A 20,267-nucleotide genomic window follows, 5' to 3' on the forward strand; every position below is an offset into this window, starting at 1 on the left:
TATATGAAACATTGTTCAACAAATATGGTGCAATGTTTCTTATATGCAGAGATAGACTGTATCACTACATCTAAGAATCGCTACTGAACTTTCTATACCATTTACAAAGTAGTCACAATCCCAACATAGGCAAGGATCTATTACACGTAGCAATAAAAAACAAAAGTAGACACAAAAACAATTACAATGGCAATTAACATTTGTTCAATAGTGGTTCTTAGATACAAAGACAATATTTTGTCTCATTCACCTTGACATATAATCGACACCATTCCAATCGGTGGCTATCCTCACCTTGACATACAATCGCCACCATTCCAATTGGTGGCTATCCTACTACTGCTTGACCTCTACTAGTCATAAAGGCAAGAACCGACATGAAGCAATTCTAAAATAAACTAACATTGAAGAAACCAATACATGAAATTTATTAACACATGGCTCAAAATGAAATTTTTTGAAAGTTTAGCATCCCAAAAGATAGGTCTCCTACATGCAAGGGCCATGCAAGCCGTATTGAGTAATGCAGGGGCCATAGTAAATTTGTTGGTATTTATTTTTTAATATATTTAAATTAAAAATAATAATAATAATTTATTAATAAATTTAAATAAAAGAAAAAAAATAAAGTGAACCTCCCCACTGCCAAGTGGGGATTGCATGCAACCATGTGCCCCTTTGGATACTTCATCTAGCTCTCAGAATCTTGAACAAGCAAGAAAAGGTGACAGGAAATCAATCATCCAGCATATCAAGCAAAGATGACAAGAAATAAATCATCCATCATATCAATACAATCGGCTTACAAGGTAATTTATTGCCACAAGTCATATTGGAAAACTCATTAAGAAGGTATCCCCACTAAGTAGATGAGGTTGCAAAGCAAAGTAGGATTTCAAAATCCCACTGAGTAGATGAGGTTACGAAGCAAAGCAGGATGCTAGAAGCTCAACCGCTTGACTACACTTAGGTTCTGTTAGATACCTATACCAATAGGTTTCATATTTCATGATGGGCAAATAAAAGTTCCAAATATGCTCTGCTTTGGTGATGCAAAGATCCCATATTTCCAAGAGAAGTCAGTGTGTGTACATAAGCTTGATGTTGACTCAATTTTGGATGGGTGATCCAACAGCCTAATCTGGATCATGCCATGTTTCAATTTCTTTTTATAGAATAGAGAAAGAAGTCTGTCCAAACTGTCTAATCTTGGCAGACCACTAGTTAGGTAGAGAATTAAGGTTCCCAACTGCTTAATCTGGGGCCTTGGAAGCAATAAGGGTAGTTCTAGATAGAAAATCAAAAGAAAAAGCCAAAGGAAAAGAAAAGGCACAAGAGGGTCTGCAAATCTAAGTGCACCCTCCATGGAGAAACAAAAAATGCTAGGCAAGTAGATGGGTAGGTAGATGGGGTTGCAGAAATGTCATTCCTTTCAACTGAATTTTGCTGGTCTAACATAAAGGAAGCATCAATGGATAAGAGAAGCTCCTCTTCCCTATCATTTGTAGCATCACAATGGAGCATGTCTAACCTCCTAATCTCCCCCCTCACATTCATTGCCAGCCATGTTCATGAAAGTAACTAAGGTTTTGGGTTGGTTTTTGTTTCTTTAAAAGCCACATTTCTTGTCTAAAATTCTTTTCATTTTGATCTACTCCCTAAACTAAGTTGATTCCATACAAAACTTAGTGTTTCCCCTCCTCATCCACCTCTTCCACTCATATTAACCCCTAAATTCTACTATTTAACTCCCTATACCCCCTTTTCCCCCTATTACTATGTAAAATATGCAAAAAACCCCAAAAATACCTATGTATCCCCTTTCCCCGAGCATTATAGCTCTAAGTTTGGTTTCGAATGTTTTAAAGCGCTAAAACCATTGAGCGCGACACAAAAGTGCTGATATATTAATCCAGGGATTAATCCAAAATCCGTTTGGATTAATAACCTTAAACCTGGTTTTGTAAAAAAAGCCCGCGCATAATCCACATTTGTCCCGTAACATAGTTGAAAACCCACATTTCTAATGTTTCCGCCGGGCACGAATTTCACGAAAAACATTATTTTATTGGCCCCGTCTAACCGTATCGTCCGGCCTCCTCTGCCTCTCGCCAGCCGTCGAATCTGGGTTTTCCCATCCGACGGCCCTTATCAATTTTGGAGCGGCCCCGATGTACTACAGTTAGCTTCCGAAATTTGTCAGAGGGTGACGTCAGGCCTCTGACACGCGTCGCCCCCACATTGTATCGGGCCGCCCTCTGACAATCCTGCTTCCGTATAAAGAGCAGTGCGATATTATACCGCTTACCGTTTCCAATTTTCCGCTGACCGGTCATGCCAGCGTCAGCACCCCCGTCCACCATCGCTCTGACTTGTCCTCCACCTATGCAGTCCCCGTGGACAACTCACAGGCCGCCACGTCAGCTGATGACGTCATGCTGACGTCACCCGACCTTGACCCCACCTGATGACGTCATGCTGACGTCATCCAAAAAAAGCGCCAAAATCCCAAAAAGTCCATATTTTCGCCGAAAGTCGTGTTTTTTGTCACTTTTGTTAAAACAACTATTGCTCTGCTTTGCATGCGTTTTACGACCTATCCATCGCCAACCTGCAGCAATCGACCCAGAGACCGTGGGCGCGTCCAATCCACCTGCATTAGTAGCCATTGCCGGCAAATTGAAGAGGTATTTATCGATATCATTCCCTCTGCGCCTGGTTTTCTCCATAATTCTCCAAAGCTAGTTAAAAAGACTGAGAAAACACTGTATTTACCAGCAAACTCCAGCAATCAGTACCTATTTTCAATTGTTGGGTCGAAAACTCCCCTGCAGAACCTGCATTTAGCTCAATTTACCTAAAAACACAGTTAGTTCGCGCATTCGTGAACTCAAGACCCAGCGGCTTTAATTCACCGTGAAAAAAGCTTTTTAGGCTTGACATTTACTCTATCAGTCCTCTGGGCAGTATTTCAATTGCTGTCACTGCAATTTTCCCTCTGTTCCTCTGCAATTCACCTATCTATTCCAGAGATACTCCTCTGTGTTGCTCTGTTAGTAACACCAGTTCTAATACAAGTCATTCTACTACTTAACCTTGGATGCACCAGTAGCACCTGTGGCCCTGAATATTGCTCCGTTGAATGCCCCTCAGAGAGAGTTGGAGTGGAAAGCATTAGCAGATCTAGACTATCAAATATCAGAGAAAATGCTAATGCACAGCAAGTACCACATTCACTTGCTAAATGAATTGAAGATTAAACATGAGAGTGGAATGGATGTATTAGGCATTTGGGACTCTTTCCTCCCTATCTTCAAGCTCCCTCAGGTCAACCAGTTTCCTAACCTAATCCACCGATGTGCTGACTGCTATGACCCCACTCAGAGGGTTGTGCTTGACCCTTCAGGCTCAGTTGTTTTTTATATCACCCCTGAAGCCATCAGAGAGATGCTGCACTTCAATACTGATAAGAAACTAGTTCCTTTATCACTGGTAGATCTGATAAAGCAAGGAGCTAAGCTGACAGATGCTCAGGTCACCAAGCTGAATCAATTGTACATTGACTCTGACACCGTGCACTACCCTCCCATTTCTCATGTATACCTCAACCAATTGGGCAGAGACCTTGTAGACATGATTAGTCCCATATTGGGCTATAATTCAATAGAATTTGTTGATGAAACTGTGCTGGTGATGATGCTCATGTTTTCCCCTGGCAAGTCCCCAATCTGTTATGACTATGCCACTTACATATCCGATAAAATACATGAGCAGTTGATGAACTTAGCAAGGGAAAGGGTGTTCAGATACACCTCCTATATCTACCACTTAATTTTATATTATCAGCATGAAAATTTCCTTTTCCTGTGAAAAGAGTGGATGCACAAGGCAACCCAAGGTCAGTGGTTTACTGGTCCTCTGCCTTCCACTGCAGATCTTGTTCTCCATACACTTATTGTGAGTTTATAGACCTCTTCATCCACCCAGCCATGTCTCTGCTTCTGAGCTCACCTCCTCCAAGACTAACTGATGAGATGCAGAGGATTCTTCAGTTGTCTAAGGTATACAGCATTGGGGATTGATATTATTACCAAAACCACACAGTCATCAGAATATATGGGTGTGAGTTGCCCCCATACAGATTACCCAAATATGTGCCTATGAGATTGTTTGCCCTCGAGTACTTCAGGCAATTTGGGAATGCTGATGTACTCCATTTTTCAGGCAAGGGCAAGAAAGCACAGCTCAAAGTCAGAAACCAACTAGGCCACTTCATTTACAATAAAAGGGAGGAAGGTTGGCAAGAGGCAGATAGAATGCTAGAAGCCCTTGGCTTACAGACCAGCTTCCTTTGGAAACCATATGACCCTATCATTTCATAAGTTTAAGAAGGGTCAGATATAGGCTGGCCAGTTATGACCACATAAGGTTGCCTCACATAGAAAAATATGCAAATCAACTAAAGTGGAGGGAAGGCACCTTAGAGGAGGCTACAATACAAGAAGAACTAGGTCAAAGAGCAGTAAAAACTCTCCAAGAGTTGGCTGACTTAGAGCTTTGTTCACAGGTATTTTCTCTCCCAGGAACTCAAGTGGGAGCAGCTGCCTCATCTTCTACCGCACATCAGCAAGTAGCCAAAGCTACCGATCAGGCTTCCAGCAAAGGCAAAGAGAAAGAGATGGAGCCAGAACAGCCACCTCATCAAGAAGTACAGTAGCAAAAAGAACAGCAAAAAGAGGGGCAGCCAATACAACAGCAAGAACAAACAGCTGAACCCCCAATATCCACCGAGCAACAGGCTCAAGAGAATGTGCCTCCTAGGCAAGAAAAGACAGTGGAGGCCTCAGTGCTACAAACTCCACAAAAGGAAGAAAAGGGAAAAAAGAGGGATAGAGAGCAGGAGACTCCCCTCACCACCTCCACAACTCACGGGGATAAAAGACACAGAATGAATCCCCTCTCTGAGGAGGAAATGCCTATTGGACAATCTCTAGGTATGGGCCCACCAAGTATGGAGGCATCTGCAAGTTCCTTTCAGCAGGAACATGATAGAACAGTTGCAGGAGAAGTCAGCTCCTCAAGCCAGCAAAGGGGAGCTAAAATAGGCATCAAACAACAGTTTATTGATATTAAAAAGAAGAATGAGCCAATAAATATACATTTGTACAACCACTTATTGAAGATGGCTCCTACAAACCAGCAGAGATTAATGTCTGCATATGATGTACATGAGGGCAAAATGGTAATGAGTCATTTCATGCCAACCATGTTGCAGCCACAGTCTGCAGCTGATTACATAAGGACCAACCTTGAGGTCCTTGCAAAGGACATCCACCCTATGGATAGAATAGAATTGCACAAGCAAACGGGTGAGATGGTATATGCTACCCTTGCAGACAAAACATTGGTGAATTATAGGCTGGAAAATAGCCTAAACAACACAGCTGCCCAACTTGAGTTGGAGAAAGCATCCTCCCAGGCAAAGGACAACAGAATCAAAGCATTGGAGGATATCATAATAGAGCTTGGGCATGATCCCAAGGACACCAAAGCTATACAAGCGTTGTTGAAACTAAGAGATACAGATATGGCAGCGTTAAGAAAAATGGTTAAGATCTTAGCAACTTTTCATCCTCAAACAGGAGAAGTGGCCCAGCTAAGGCATGACCAAGATGCAGCAGCTATGCTGGTATCATTATACAAACAGCTGATCCAGACACAAGAGAAACTGGGAGAATCAAAGGCTACACTGCAGGCAGCCCTGCAACAGAAGGAAGGAGGTCAAACATCTCAGCCCCCTCCACAAATAATCAACCTTGAGGAACCTCCTCAAACTACTACTCCTCCTACAGAACAGACAGCACCATCTACATCAGCACCATCACCAACAACAGAGCAGGCTCCAAGCCTTGATATGCAGAAGCTAAAGAATGAAATTCAGGCTTTAGAAGCCCAAATGGCAGAATTAAATGAAGCCAGGGACAATTTGGCTAAGCTCAATGAAAAATATGACAAGTCAAAACAAAGCATAGCTGAAAAGGGGAGAGAAGTGAAGGCTCTCAAAGAGAAGATAAAGGAGCTGGAGAAAGAGCTTACACTTGACAAAGTGGTGGCTCAGCTCAAGACAGTTTTATGGGCCAACATTGGCCAATCAATTATAGACCAGTGGCAGTACATTGAGACTATTCATGAGCAAATGGAGCTCATAGGAAAAGTACACAGAGAAATCCAGAGAGCAAGGGCATCTCTAGGCAACATGCCTGAGGTAGCCAATAGAATTATTAATGTGCTCAACAACCGTATAGGTCCTCAGCTGGCAGCAATGGGAATTCCCAGCAGAACGGAAACCATTTTGCTGATAAAGAGGGTCCTTACATTAAGAAGCCTGGTACAAACACTGGAAAGAAGAAGCCAGGACATGCAGACAGAAGTAAACAGGTTCATGGACAAATTTGCAGTACTACAAGGCAGAGGTCTTCCTGGCTTACTGAACAGTGCAGGTAGGCTACTTTCGCATGAGAACTATGCAAAGAGGGTCAACACATTTGCTTCAAATCAGATCACTGTAATACCAAGTACTTCAAAAGAAACAGGGCCAGCATCTGGGCAAAATCTCTATGATAGAGTAGAGAATTTATTTTTTATTATGAATGAGATCAAGAATTTGTTTGAAGTGCCTCCAAACTTCTACAAATATACAGAGGCAGATGAGACCTTGGATGCAATTTTGAGACATCAATTGCCCTCACAAGAATGGTGGACCAAAATGATACAGTTGACACTGTAATCAAAAGCCTTTCATCAAAAACATAAGTCATCATGTACAGGAAAATTTGATACAATCAATATAATTGAAGAAAGATGGGCTGAGCCAACTCAGCAGAAAGATTCGGCCACTACAACAGCACTGACAGTTACAGATGACAGGGCCGAGAAAGCTACAGCATGACAGAGCATAAAGACACATCACTCAGCATTTATGCAAAACGCTCAACCGACTCAGTGGCCTCCAAAGGTCAAAAAGGACTTCTGACAGAATTAAATAGCATTCATTTTGTATTTAAGAGCAGTAATAACTTCTTTATCTGCTATTTTGTAAAGTTGGTGAGCGTATTTAATTATCAAATTACTCAGCGGTTCAAATATTTGTAGAACCGATTGTATATATTCCCCCTCGCATAAGCTTTCAGGGGTTGTTGTTACTTGTTCAGAAAGAGAACTCGGCTGGATTTTGAGAAAAAATAATACAAAGAGGCTTTGGGATCTCAGAGATTGTATTTTCTGATGTATGCTGTGTTGGAACCATTGAATGCTGTGGAATTCTAGTGCTATAGTTTGATACAATAAGTTTCTCTATCTCTGCCTGTGTTAATTTTCTTTGTTTATTTCGTTTCTCATGTATGTGATCTAATCTTAACAAGAAAGTAGAAGAATAAGTCAGGATTTGTCCATGGAGACACCCTGAATTCAATCTTTCCTTGTTATAAATGTTTTCCTGAGGTTTATCTGTTAAATTGGAATTCTTAAATGCTCCAAATTACTATAAATCTTTAACAGTTTCTGTGCAGTAATTCTTAGATGCTACTGAATAGAATCTGCTCTTTTCAACTTGCAGTCAGACTGTGTATGAGTTTCCATTTCACTCTGTTTCATTTATAAACCAAAAATTGTATCATGAATAGCTGTCTAGCTCTACAGTAAATCCTTCTCCATCACAGACATCAGGACCTACTCAATTTCTGACTCCATAAGCCCAATGGACTAGAAATCCCTCAAACATTTCATGCCCTTCTCAATCAACAGTTCACAACCAAAACCTCAAACAAAAACTGAACTCATAACTAGCCTAAAATCTTCACAAAATAGAGATAAATCTTAAAGAGAGAGCCCTCTCTAATTACAGTTTGGCTAGGATCTGTAATCCAAAGCTTGGTTAGTGGTTACCCCGGCCGTATTCCCTTGGGAGTCAAAGGGAACAACCTGGGTGTTAACATAATTGGCGACTCCGCTGGGGAACTCCTCAGGATTTTCTAATTTTTGTATATTTCTTAAAGCTGCTTCAGTCAATCTTCATGCTAGCTTTAAGATATACACAGCCATTCCAAAATCTTGTCTGGCCCTTGTAGACACAAAAATATTCCAAAAACATACTCAAAAAATAAGTTCAGAAGCTGGCTCCCAAGAAGAATCCGCGATATACAAGGTCAAATCCTGGCCCCAATCCACCAACTGTTTTTGAGAATCCTAATATAATCCCTAAAATCAGTAGGAAGCAGCAAGGACAGGAAACTCTTGCTGATTTGAGTCCTGAGACAGCTTACCCAAACCCTGTTCCAACTCCAATCAAGGTTCTATTTCGGTCTACCCCTGATTCCCCCAGTTCACCATCTACATCTCAAAGTCCTCCTTTCACACCTCCATCCACTGCACACATTCCCTTGACCAACACTCTAGTTTCTATCATTCCCATTACCCCTGTTGTACCAGTCGTTCATGTTATCCCAGTTATCCCTGTCAATCCTATAAATCCTGCAAATATGGCTAATAGATATGCACCCCTGCAGTTGCCTGTTAATGCTGCAGCTCTACCTCAGGACTACCAATCCAAGATCTCATATTTTGACTCCACTGGCCCTTTCACAGCAATTCAGAATGCCAAAAGGATGCAAGACCATTTTGAGAACTATGAAATAGATGATGACAGTGTGAGAATGAGAATCTTTGTTCAGAGCCTGACAGGGGATGTAAGAACTTGGTTTAGATCACTGGCTGTAAATACCATCACAACTCCTGATGAGCTTTACCAAGCCTTTACTAACAGATGGGAGAAAAAGAAAGATCCCCTGCACATACTTGGTGAATATGATACAATCAAACGAGGTCCTCAAGAGACCATTTTGGAGTATTGTGCAAGATTCAACAATGTATATAACGCAATACCACAGAATTTAAGACCTCCTCCCGATTTAGCCTTGTACAAGTTTCCTGATGGTTTTGACCCTGATATGGCATATCAGTTGAAGGAAAGAGCCCCTAAAACCCTTGAAGATGCCCAAAAGGTTGCTGTCACAGTAGAGGCTAACCTGATTGCCAAAAGAAACAGGGCAAGATTGGAAAAGAGAACTACCTTCAAAGAAGAACCCTCAGCCTTTGATCAAAAACTGGATGCAATACTCACTGGTATGAAGAGATTGGGTGATAGAGTAGAATCAGTTGAGAGAAAGTCATCATGGGAAGCACCACAAAATAACCCTAGCAGGAATCCCAATTTTAGGAGAAATCAAAACCCAAACGTTGGCAAGGCCGGTTCTGATACAGACATAAGACCTCCGTTCCAGGAAAACTATACTGAGGCATCCACTTCGAATGAGCAAACAGATGACACCCACATTAACCTGATGGGCCTGAATGATGAGCAGCAAGTTTTTCTGAGTCAAGAAGATCATAAGGATGATGACATTCAGCGATTCCAAACCAGGTCAGGTGAGTCATTTGACTTAAACAAGGCTATGACACAGCGGTTTATGAAGTTCATAAGCAATACAAGCTAAGAAGCAGAACTATAAATGTAACACAGCCTGAAAAAACAAAGGATAGCCAGCAGCCCAAAAGAGCCATAGTCACAAAGCCAAATGACACAACTGATTCGCTTACAAATGAAGTAACCGTTCAAGAAGTCACTGAACCATTGCCCTCAAAACAGTAGCCTAATTCAAGTAACACTCCTCAAGAGATGAGTAAAAAGGACAAGCCTCAAGATCAAGATAAGAATCAAGAAGAAAACTTAGTGAACAAGGAAAGGGCTGTCACCCGCAACACCAAGATCCAATCTGAAAGACCCTTTGACTTAGAAGCTGAAATTGGCAAATTGAAGGTAGCTATTCCTCTTTCAGAACTAGCCAAGCATGACATTTATAGACAACAAATTAAGAAGTCCCTTCAACTTACTCGTAATAAAGATAATGTCAATGTGTTGGATGACACCCCAGAATTGCTTTTCGGTCTAGAGGTTGATGGAAAGACAACAGTTACAGGGATCTTACCTTTCTATGTCAGCCTGCATGTTCATGATAAGATACTACACAATGCAATGTTTGACTCAGGTGCCTCTCACAACCTGATGCCTAAATCAGTCATGGAAAGATTGAATCTAGATATTACAAGACCATATAAGGACCTATTCTCATTTGACTCCAGCCAAGTTAAGTGTTTAGGCTTAATAAAAGACTTATGTGTGTCCCTTGTTCAGTACCCAAATAAAACAATTCTAATGGACGTTGTAGTTGCTGATATCCCACCCAAATATGGGATGTTGTTATCAAGATCATGGGGGGCTAAACTCCAAGGTTCCCTACAATTAGACATGTCATATGCCACCATCTCAGTCTTTGGTCAACCCAAGAGATTATATAGAGAGTCACTTATGAAATACATGGTCAGCAGTGAAGAAAAACCCCAAAACTTTCCCATATATGCTGTCCATTCTGACATAGACTCCTATATTCTCTTCAATGACAATACAGGTCCCACAAATGATGAAGAAAACCAGACACTCAAACAAGATCAGCATATAAATGAAGAAACTGTTGTTCAAGAAATAATGATTGAGAAATCAATTAATAAAACTGTTCAAGAAGGAAAACCAAATGTAAGCCAAGATCCCAAGTTGTTGATGCTAACTCCCATAACAGTTGACAATTCTTCCCTTAACCAAGAAGTCCTCTGGTTTCTTGAATTCGATGGGTTAGTCAACAAATTAGGGGCAGGAGCAGGGGTTTGGATACATAATAAACAAAACAGTCATGCAGAAGGCCGAGCCTATAGGTTAAACTTCAGGTGCACCAACAATATGGCAGAATATGAAGCCCTCTTACTAGGCCTCAAGCTAGTAAAATCCTTACAAGCCATAAAAGTTTCAATCCTAGGAGACTCAGACCTAGTTATCCAACAAGTAAAGGGTAATTTTGTCACCAATGACAAAAGACTGAGATCGTATAGATCTGCTGCTGCTGAACTACTAAATTCCTTCACTGAATTTCAAATTACCAAAATTCCTAGAACCCATAACCTGTATGCTCATAGTTTGGCTACATTTGCAAGCACTTGTAGACTTCCTTTTGAACCCCAGCATTGCTTTATAGACGAGGTTAAACACAGGCCTTCTGTCCCAAACAATGTCAAGGACTGGCAAGTGTTTGAGGATGATACCCATATAAATCAATTTTTGACTTTGCAACAAGAATTTTCAGGGCTAAACATTGATATGGAGGTTGTGAGTGATTCACAAGCACCAGGTGAACAACACCAAACAAGTATTTCACCCAAAACAGCAAACCAAATGTTACATCCAACCATTTTTAACAAAGAAAACCTACAAGAACTTAAACAAATCAGTTGTGAGGAGATAGCTGACAATGAAGCTGAAATTATACAACTGAAAGACAATTTCCTCCCAACAGGCCTCACTCCCTTGGAAGACATTTTTGACTTAAATGATGTCCCTAGAAAACCGAAATTGCAGCCCCTCAATACTACCATAGAAGAGTGTAACATTGGAACTGCAGAACAACCCAAGATAATTAAATTGTCTGCATATTTACCACCTGATCAGAAGCCTAAATACATTGACCTCTTTAAAGAATTCCAAGATGTATTTGCATGGAGTTATGAGGATTTAAAATCCTATGACACCTCTGTTATTCAACACACTATCCCTCTCAAGCCAAATCAAAAACCCTTTAAGCAAAAATTGAGGAGAATCAATCCTATGCTTCTCCCAGCAATGGAGCAAGAGGTTCAAAAAATGTTTAAGGCTGGCATCATAGCACCAATCAGATTTTCTGATTGGGTTTCAAATTTGGTTCCTACCAGAAAGAAAACTGGTGAAATAAGGCTTTGTGTTGATCTAAGGAACTTGAATCAAGTGTCCTTGAAAGATAATTACCCCTTACCCAAGATGGATCACATCTTGCAAAGAGTAGTGGGGGCCTCAAGAATTTCTTTACTTGATGGATTCTCAGGTTTCAACCAGATCCTAGTTCACCCTGATGATCAGGACAAAACAACATTTACAACCCCATGGGGAACCTTCAAATATGTCAAAATGCCTTTTGGGTTAAAAAATGCAGGGGCTACATTTCAAAGAGCAATGGATATTGCTTTTGCCAAAGAGATTCATGACTTCCTTGTCATTTATTTAGATGACCTCACACCATTCTCAAAATCTGACCAAGAACACTTGAAGCATTTGAAACAAATTTTCATAACTTGTAGGAAATATGGAATTTCCTTAAATCCCAAGAAATCCCTGTTTGGTTTGGAAGAAGGTAAGCTTTTAGGTCACATCATTTCAAAGGATGGCATTAGAATTGACCCAGACAGGATACAAGCTATCTTACAAATGCCCCACCCAAGAAACATCAAAGAATTACAAGCTTTCTTGGGAAAAATTAACTTCTTAAGGAGGTTTATCCCAAACCTAGCAGAATTGATCAGATTACTAAATAACATGCTCAAGAAGGATTCAAAAGTGAAATGGACAGTAGAAGCAAATCAAGCTTTTGAAGGCATAAATTTGGCCCTTACCCAAACACCAGTCTTAACAAATCCTCAATTTGACAGAGAATTTATCATTTTCTCTTTTGCCTCCCAGCATACCATTGTTGTTGTCTTATTACAGAAAGATGACCAAGGAAATGAAAAACCCATTGCTTTCTTTAGTAGAGCTCTTAGAGATGCACCCCTGAAATATCAGATCATGGAGAAGCAAGCTTATGCTTTAGTCAAGGCCATTAAAGACTTTAGGATTTACATCCTATACTTCCATGTTATAGCTTATGTGCCAAGTCCCATTGTGAAAGACATACTCACCCAAGAAAACCTAGAGGGCAGAAGAGGCAAATGGATTGCCAACATATTGGAATTTGATATTGAAATAAAACCTACAAAACTGATAAAAGGGCAAGGTTTGGCCAAATTAATGACAGAGGTAAACTTCCATGCCTTAGACATAAACCAGCTGGACAATGAACCGGAGCTGGCAACTCTAAAGATCAATGTAGCCTTTGAACAATCCTCTTGGTACTCTAATATCTGTTATATATTGCAAAACTTGTGTGCTCCCCCAGGATTGTCCAGAACTAAATGTAGGTTCCTAAAAATGAAAGCTTCAAGGTTTTGTGTCATGGATGGCAATTTGCTTTGGAAAAACCATGAGGGTATATTGTTAAACTGCTTAATTGAGAATGAGACTAACAAAATCATGGAAGAATTTCATGCAGGTAATTGTGGTGGACACTTGTATTGGAAGTCCACTGTGGATAAAATACTGAGGGATGGTTACTATTGTCCCACCTTGTTCTCTGATGTTAAAAATTTTTCTACCTCATGCCACAAATGTCAAATATTTGAGGGAAAGAAAAAGTTACTGCCACTCCCTTTGAGGCCTATTGCAACAGAGAGACCGTTTCAGCAATGGGGCTTGGATTTCATTGGGGAAATTCATCCCTCATCTTCAGGCCAACATAGATGGATCCTCACAGCCACGGACTACTTCACCAAATGGGTTGAGGCCATCCAATGTAGACAGGAAAATGATTCAACAATCATTCAGTTTTTGGAGAATAACATATTGTCTAGATTTGGTTGTCCTGATAAGATCATAACAGACAATGCTGCTGCCTATAGATCCAAGAAGATGGTGAACTTCTGCCATAAATTTCATATTACCTTGGGCCATTCTACTGCATACTATCCCCAAGGAAATGGCCTTGCTGAATCATCAAATAAAAACCTTGTAAACATCATAAAGAAGGTGTTGGAAGAAAATAAGAAGAATTGTCATAAGAAGCTGGTAAATGCCCTATGGGCAGATAGACTAACAACCAAGAGATCAATTGGGGTCAGCCCATATGAGTTAGTCTATGGATTAGAAGCCAAATTTCCTGCATCACTAGGGATCCCGGTCATGAAACTCCTTCAAGAAAGCCAGGCTGAACCGAATGATGTGCAAAGAAGGATCAATCAAATAATATGTTTGCAGCAAACTAGAGACCAAGTTTATAGCAGAGTTCAAGCTTTACAAGAAAAGTTAAAGAAAGATTTTGATAGAAGGACTAAGGCTGAAGATTTCAACATTGGTGACAAAGTCCTCAAGTGGGATTCAAGAAGGGAAGATAAAGGAAAACATGGAAAATTTGATTCCCTTTGGAGAGGACCATTTGTCATCCAAGCAGTGCAAGGAAACAACACTTACTTCCTAAAAAATCTGGATGAAACTGACTTGGATGAAGGTCCTGTGAATGGCAGGATGTTGAAGTACTATTTTGACTACTTCCCATGAACATGGCATGGTTGTTCCCCTGTACATAATCTGTTGTATATAATGTTTTCTTTCAGCATGTGAATAGCTCACTTTTGAAAGGTCTTGCAGAAATAGGAAAAGGCTTTAGTTCAACAAGGTCCACAAGTATGACAGATTCCAATTTTGAGATTTCAAGGAAGAAAAACTCCAAGTTTTGGTAAAGAGAAGTCAAAGGGCCAAGGCATTATGACCTGCTGTTCTTGGTCTTTCAAGAAGAAAAACCATCCCCATGTGGAGCCACTGTTAGATACCTATACCAATAGGTTTAATATTTCATGATGGGCAAATAAAAGTTCCAAATATGCTCTGCTTTGGTGATGCAAAGATCCCATATTTCCAAGAGAAGTCAGTGTGTGTACATAAGCTTGATGTTGACTCAATTTTGGAAGGGTGATCCAACAGCCTAATCTGGATCATGCCATGTTACAATTTCTTGTTATAGAATAGAGAAAGAAGTCTGTCCAAACTGTCTAATCTTGGCAGACCACTAGTTAGGTAGAGAATTAAGGTTCCCAACTGCTTAATCTGGGGCCTTGGAAGCAATAAGGGTAGTTCTAGATATAAAATCAAAAGAAAAAGCCAAAGGAAAAGGAAAAGAAAAGGCACATGAGGGTCTGCAAATCTAAGTGCACCCTCCATGGAGAAACAAAAAATGCTAGGCAAGTAGATGGGTAGGTAGATGGGGTTGCAGAAATGTCATTCCTTTCAACTGAATTTTGCTGGTCTAACATAAAGGAAGAATCAATGGATAAGAGAAGCTCCTCTTCCCTATCATTTGTAGCATCACAATGGAGCATGTCTAACCTCCTAATCTCCCCCCTCACATTCATTGCCAGCCATGTTCATGAAAGTAACCAAGGTTTTGGGTTGGTTTTTGTTTCTTTAAAAGCCACATTTCTTGTCTAAAATTATTTTCATTTTGATATACACCCTAAACTAAGTTGATTCCATACAAAACTTAGTGTTTCCCCTCCTCATCCACCTCTTCCACTCATATTAACCCCTAACTTCTACTATTTAACTCCCTATACCCCCTTTTCCCCCTATTACTATGTAAAATATGCAAAAAACCCCAAAAATACCTATGTATCCCCTTTCCCCGAGCATTATAGCTCTAAGTTTGGTTTCGAATGTTTTAAAGTGCTAAAACCATTGAGCGCGACCCAAAAGCGCTGATATATTAATCCAGGGATTAATCCAAAATCTGTTTGGATTAATAACCTTAAACCCGGTTTTGTAAAAAAAGCCCGCGCATAATCCACATTTGTCCCGTAACATAGTTGAAAACCCACATTTCTAATGTTTCCGCCAGGCACGAATTTCACAAAAAACATTATTTTATTGGCCCCGTCTGACCGTATCGTCCGGCCACCTTTGCCTCCCGCCAGCCGTCGGATCTGGGTTTTCCCATCCGACGGCCCTTATCAATTTCGGAGCGGCCCCGATGTATTACAGTTAGCTTCCGAAATTTGTCAGAGGGTGACATCAGGCCTCTGCCACGCGTCGCCCCCACATTGTATCGGGCCGCCCTCTGACAATCCCGCTTCCGTATAAAGAACGGTGCGACATTATACCGCTTACCGTTTTCGGTTTTCCGTTGACCGGTCATGCCAGCGTCAGCACCCCCGTCCGCCATCACTCTGACTTGTCCTCCACCTATGCAGTCCCCGTGGACCACTCACAAGCCGCCACTTCAGCCGATGACGTCATGCTGACATCACCCGACCTTGACCCCACCTGATGACGTCATGCTGACGTCATCCAAAAAAAGCGCCAAAATCCCAAAAAGTCCATATTTTCGCCGAAAGTCGTGTTTTTTGTCACTTTTGTTAAAACAACTATTACTCTGCTTTGCATGCGTTTTACGACCAATCCATCGCCAACCTGCAGAAATCGACCCAGAGACCGTGGGCGCGTCCAATCCACCTGCATTAGTAGCCATTGCCGGCAAATTGAAGAGGTATTTATCGATATCATTCCCTCTGCGCCTGGTTTTCTCCATAATTCTCCAAAGCTAGTTAAAAAGATTGAGAAAACATTGTATTTACCAGAAAACTCCAGCAATCAGTACCTATTTTCAATTGTTGGGTCGAAAACTCCCCTGCAGAACCTGCATTTAACTCAATTTACCTAAAAACACAGTTAGTTCGCGCATTCGTGAACTCAAGACCCAGCGGCTTTAATTCACCGTTAAAAAAGCTTTTTAGGCTTGACATTTACTCTATCAGTCCTCTGGGCAGTATTTCAATTGTTGTCACTGCAATTTTCCCTTTGTTCCTCTGCAATTCACCTATCTATTCCAGAGATACTCCTCTGTGTTGCTCTGTTAGTAACACCAGTTCTAATACAAGTCATTCTACTACTTAACCATGGATGCACCAGTAGCACCTGTGGCCCTGAATATTGCTCCGTTGAATGCCCCTCAGAGAGAGTTGGAGTGGAAAGCATTAGCAGATCTAGACTATCAAATATCAGAGGAAATGCTAATGCACAACAAGTACCACATTCACTTGCTAAATGAATTGAATATTAAACATGAGAGTGGAATGGATGTATTAGGCATTTGGGACTCTTTCCTCCCTATCTTCAAGCTCCCTCAGGTCAACCAGTTTCCTGACCTAATCCACCGATGTGCTGACTGCTATGACCCCACTCAGAGGGTTGTGGTTGACCCTTTAGGCTCAGTTTTTTTTATATCACCCCTGAAGCCATCAGAGAGATGCTGCACTTCAATACTGATAAGAAACTAGTTCCTTTATCACTGGTAGATCTAATAAAGCAAGGAGCTAAGCTGACAGATTCTCAGGTCACCAAGTTGAATCAATTGTACATTGACTCTGACACCGTGCACTACCCTCCCATTTCTCATGTATACCTCAATCAATTGGGCAGAGACCTTGTAGACATGATTAGTCCCATATTGGTCTATAATTCAATAGAATTTGTTGATGAAACTGTGCTGGTGATGATGCTCATGTTTTCCCCTGGCAAGTCCCCAATCTGTTATGACTATGCCACTTACATATCCGATAAAATACATGAGCAGTTGATGAACTTAGCAAGGGAAAGGGTGTTCAGATACACCTCCTATATCTACCACATAATTTTATATTATCAGCATGAAAAATTTCCTTTTCCTGTGAAAAGAGTGGATGCACAAGGCAATCCAAGGTCAGTGGTTTACTGGTCCTCTGCCTTCCACTGCAGATCTTGTTCTCCATACACTTATTGTGAGTTTATAGACCTCTTCATCCACCTAGCCATGTCTCTGCTTCTGAGCTCACCTCCTCCAAGACTAACTGATGAGATGCAGAGGATTCTTCAGTTGTCTAAGGTATACAGCATTGGGGATTGGTATTATTACCAAAACCACACAGTCATCAGAATATATGGGTGTGAGTTGCCCCCATACAAATTACCCAAATATGTGCCTATGAGATTGTTTGCCCTCGAGTACTTCAAGCAATTTGGGAATGCTGATGTACTCCATTTTTCAAGCAAGGGCAAGAAAGCACAGCTCAAAGTCAGAAACCAACTAGGCCACTTCATTTACAATAAAAGGGAGGAACGTTGGCAAGAGGCAGATAGAATGCTAGAAGCCCTTGGCTTACAGACTAGCTTCCTTTGGAAACCATATGACCCTAATCTTTTCATAAGTTTAAGAAGGTTCAGATATAGGCTGGCCAGTTATGACCACATAAGATTGCCTCACATAGAAACATATGCAAATCAACTAAAGTGGAGGGAAGGCACCTTAGAGGAGGCTGCCACACAAGAAGAACTAGGTCAAAGAGCAGTAAAAAATCTCCAAAAGTTGGCTGAATTAGAGCTTTGTTCATAGGTATTTTCTCTCCCAGGCACTCAAGTGGGAGCAGCTGCCTCATCTTCTACCGCACATCAGGAAGCAGCCAAAGCTACCGATCAGGCTTCCAACAAAGGCAAAGAGAAAGAGATGGAGCTAGAATAGCCACCTCATCAAGAAGTACAGCAGCAAAAAGAACAGCAAAAAGAGGGGCATCCAATACAGCAACAAGAACAAACAGCTGAACCCCCAATATCCACCGAGCAACAGGCTCAAGAGAATGTGCCTCCTAGGCAAGAAAAGACAGTGGAGGCCTCAGTGCTACAAACTCCACAAAAGGAAGAAAAGGGAAAAAAGAGGGATAGAGAGTAGGAGACTCCCCTCACCACCTCCACAACTCACGGGGAGAAAAGACACAAAATGAATCCCCTCTCTGAGGAGGAAATGCCTATTGGACAATCTCTAGGTATGGGCCCACTGAGCATGGAGGCATCTACAAGTTCCTTTCAGCAGGAACAGGAAAGAACAGTTGGAGGAGAAGTCAGCTCCTCAAGCCAGCAAAGGGGAGCTGAAATAGGCATCAAACAACAGTTTATTGATATTAAAAAGAACAATGAGCCAATAAGGATACAGTTGTACAACCACTTATTGAAGATGGCTCCTACAAACCAGCAAAGATTAATGTCTGCATATGATGTACATGAGGGCAAAATGGTAATGAGTCATTTCATGCCAACCATGTTGCAGCCACAGTCTGCAACTGATTACATAAGGACCAACCTTGAGGTCCTTGCAAAGGACATCCACCCTATGGATCAAATAGAATTGCACAAGAAAACGGGTGAGATGGTATATGATACCCTTGCAGACAAAACATTGGTGAATTATAGGCTGGAAAATAGCCTAAACAACACAGCTGCCCAACTTGAGTTGGAGAAAGCATCCTCCCAGGCAAAGGACAACATAATCAAAGCATTGGAGGATATCATAATAGAGCTTGGGCATGATCCCAAGGACACCAAAGCTATATAAGCGTTGTTGAAACTAAGAGATGCAGATATGGCAGCGTTAAGAAAAATGGTTAAGATCCCAGCAACTTTTCATCCTCAAACAAGAGAAGTGGCCCAGCTAAGGCATGACCAAGATGCAGCAGCTATGCTGGTATCATTATACAAACAGCTGATCGAGACACAAGAGAAACTAGGAGAATCAGAGGATGCACTGCAGGCAGCCCTGCAACAGAAGGAAGGAGGTCAAACATCTCAGCCCCCTCCACAAATAATCAACCTTGAGGAACCTCCTCAAACTACTGCTCCTCCTACAGAACAGACATCGCCATCTACATCAGCACCAGCACCAACAACCGAGCAGGATCCAAGCCTTGATATGCAGAAGCTAAAGAATGAAATTCAAGCTTTAGAAGCCCAAATGGCAGAATTAAATGAAGCCAGGGACAATTTGGCTAAGCTCAATGAAAAATATGACAAGTCAAAACAAAGCATAGCTGAAAAGGGGAGAGAAGTGAAGGCTCTCGAAGGGAAGATAAAGGAGCTGGAGAAAGAGCTTACACTTGACAAAGTGGTGGCTCAGCTCAAGACAGTTTTATGGGCCAACATTGGCCAATCAATTACAAACCAATTGCAGTACATTAAGACTATTCATGAGCAAATGGAGCTCATAGGAAAAGCACACAGAGAAATCCAGAGAGCAAGGGCATCTCTAGGCAACATGCCTGAGGTAGCCAATAGAATGATTAATGTGCTCAACAACCGTACAGGTCCTCAGCTGGCAGCAATGGGAATTCCCAGCAGAACGGAAACCATTTTGATGATAAAGAGGGTCCTTACATTAAGAAGCCTGGTACAGACACTGGAAAGAAGAAGCCAGGACATGCAGACAGAAGTAAACAGGTTCATGGACAAATTTGCAGTACTACAAGGCAGAGGTCTTCCTAGCTTACTGAACAGCGCAGGTAGGCTACTTTCGCATGAGAACTATGCAAAGAGGGTCAACACATTTGCTTCAAATCAGATCACTGTAATACCAAGTACTTCAGAAGAAACAGGGCCAACATCTGGGCAAAATCTCTATGATAGAGTAGAG

This window comes from Pinus tabuliformis, chromosome 7 (genome assembly GCF_031772625.1).
Source record: "Pinus tabuliformis cultivar Carrire ecotype Pingquan chromosome 7, CPIR1, whole genome shotgun sequence".
NCBI classification, from domain to species: domain Eukaryota; kingdom Viridiplantae; phylum Streptophyta; class Pinopsida; order Pinales; family Pinaceae; genus Pinus; species Pinus tabuliformis.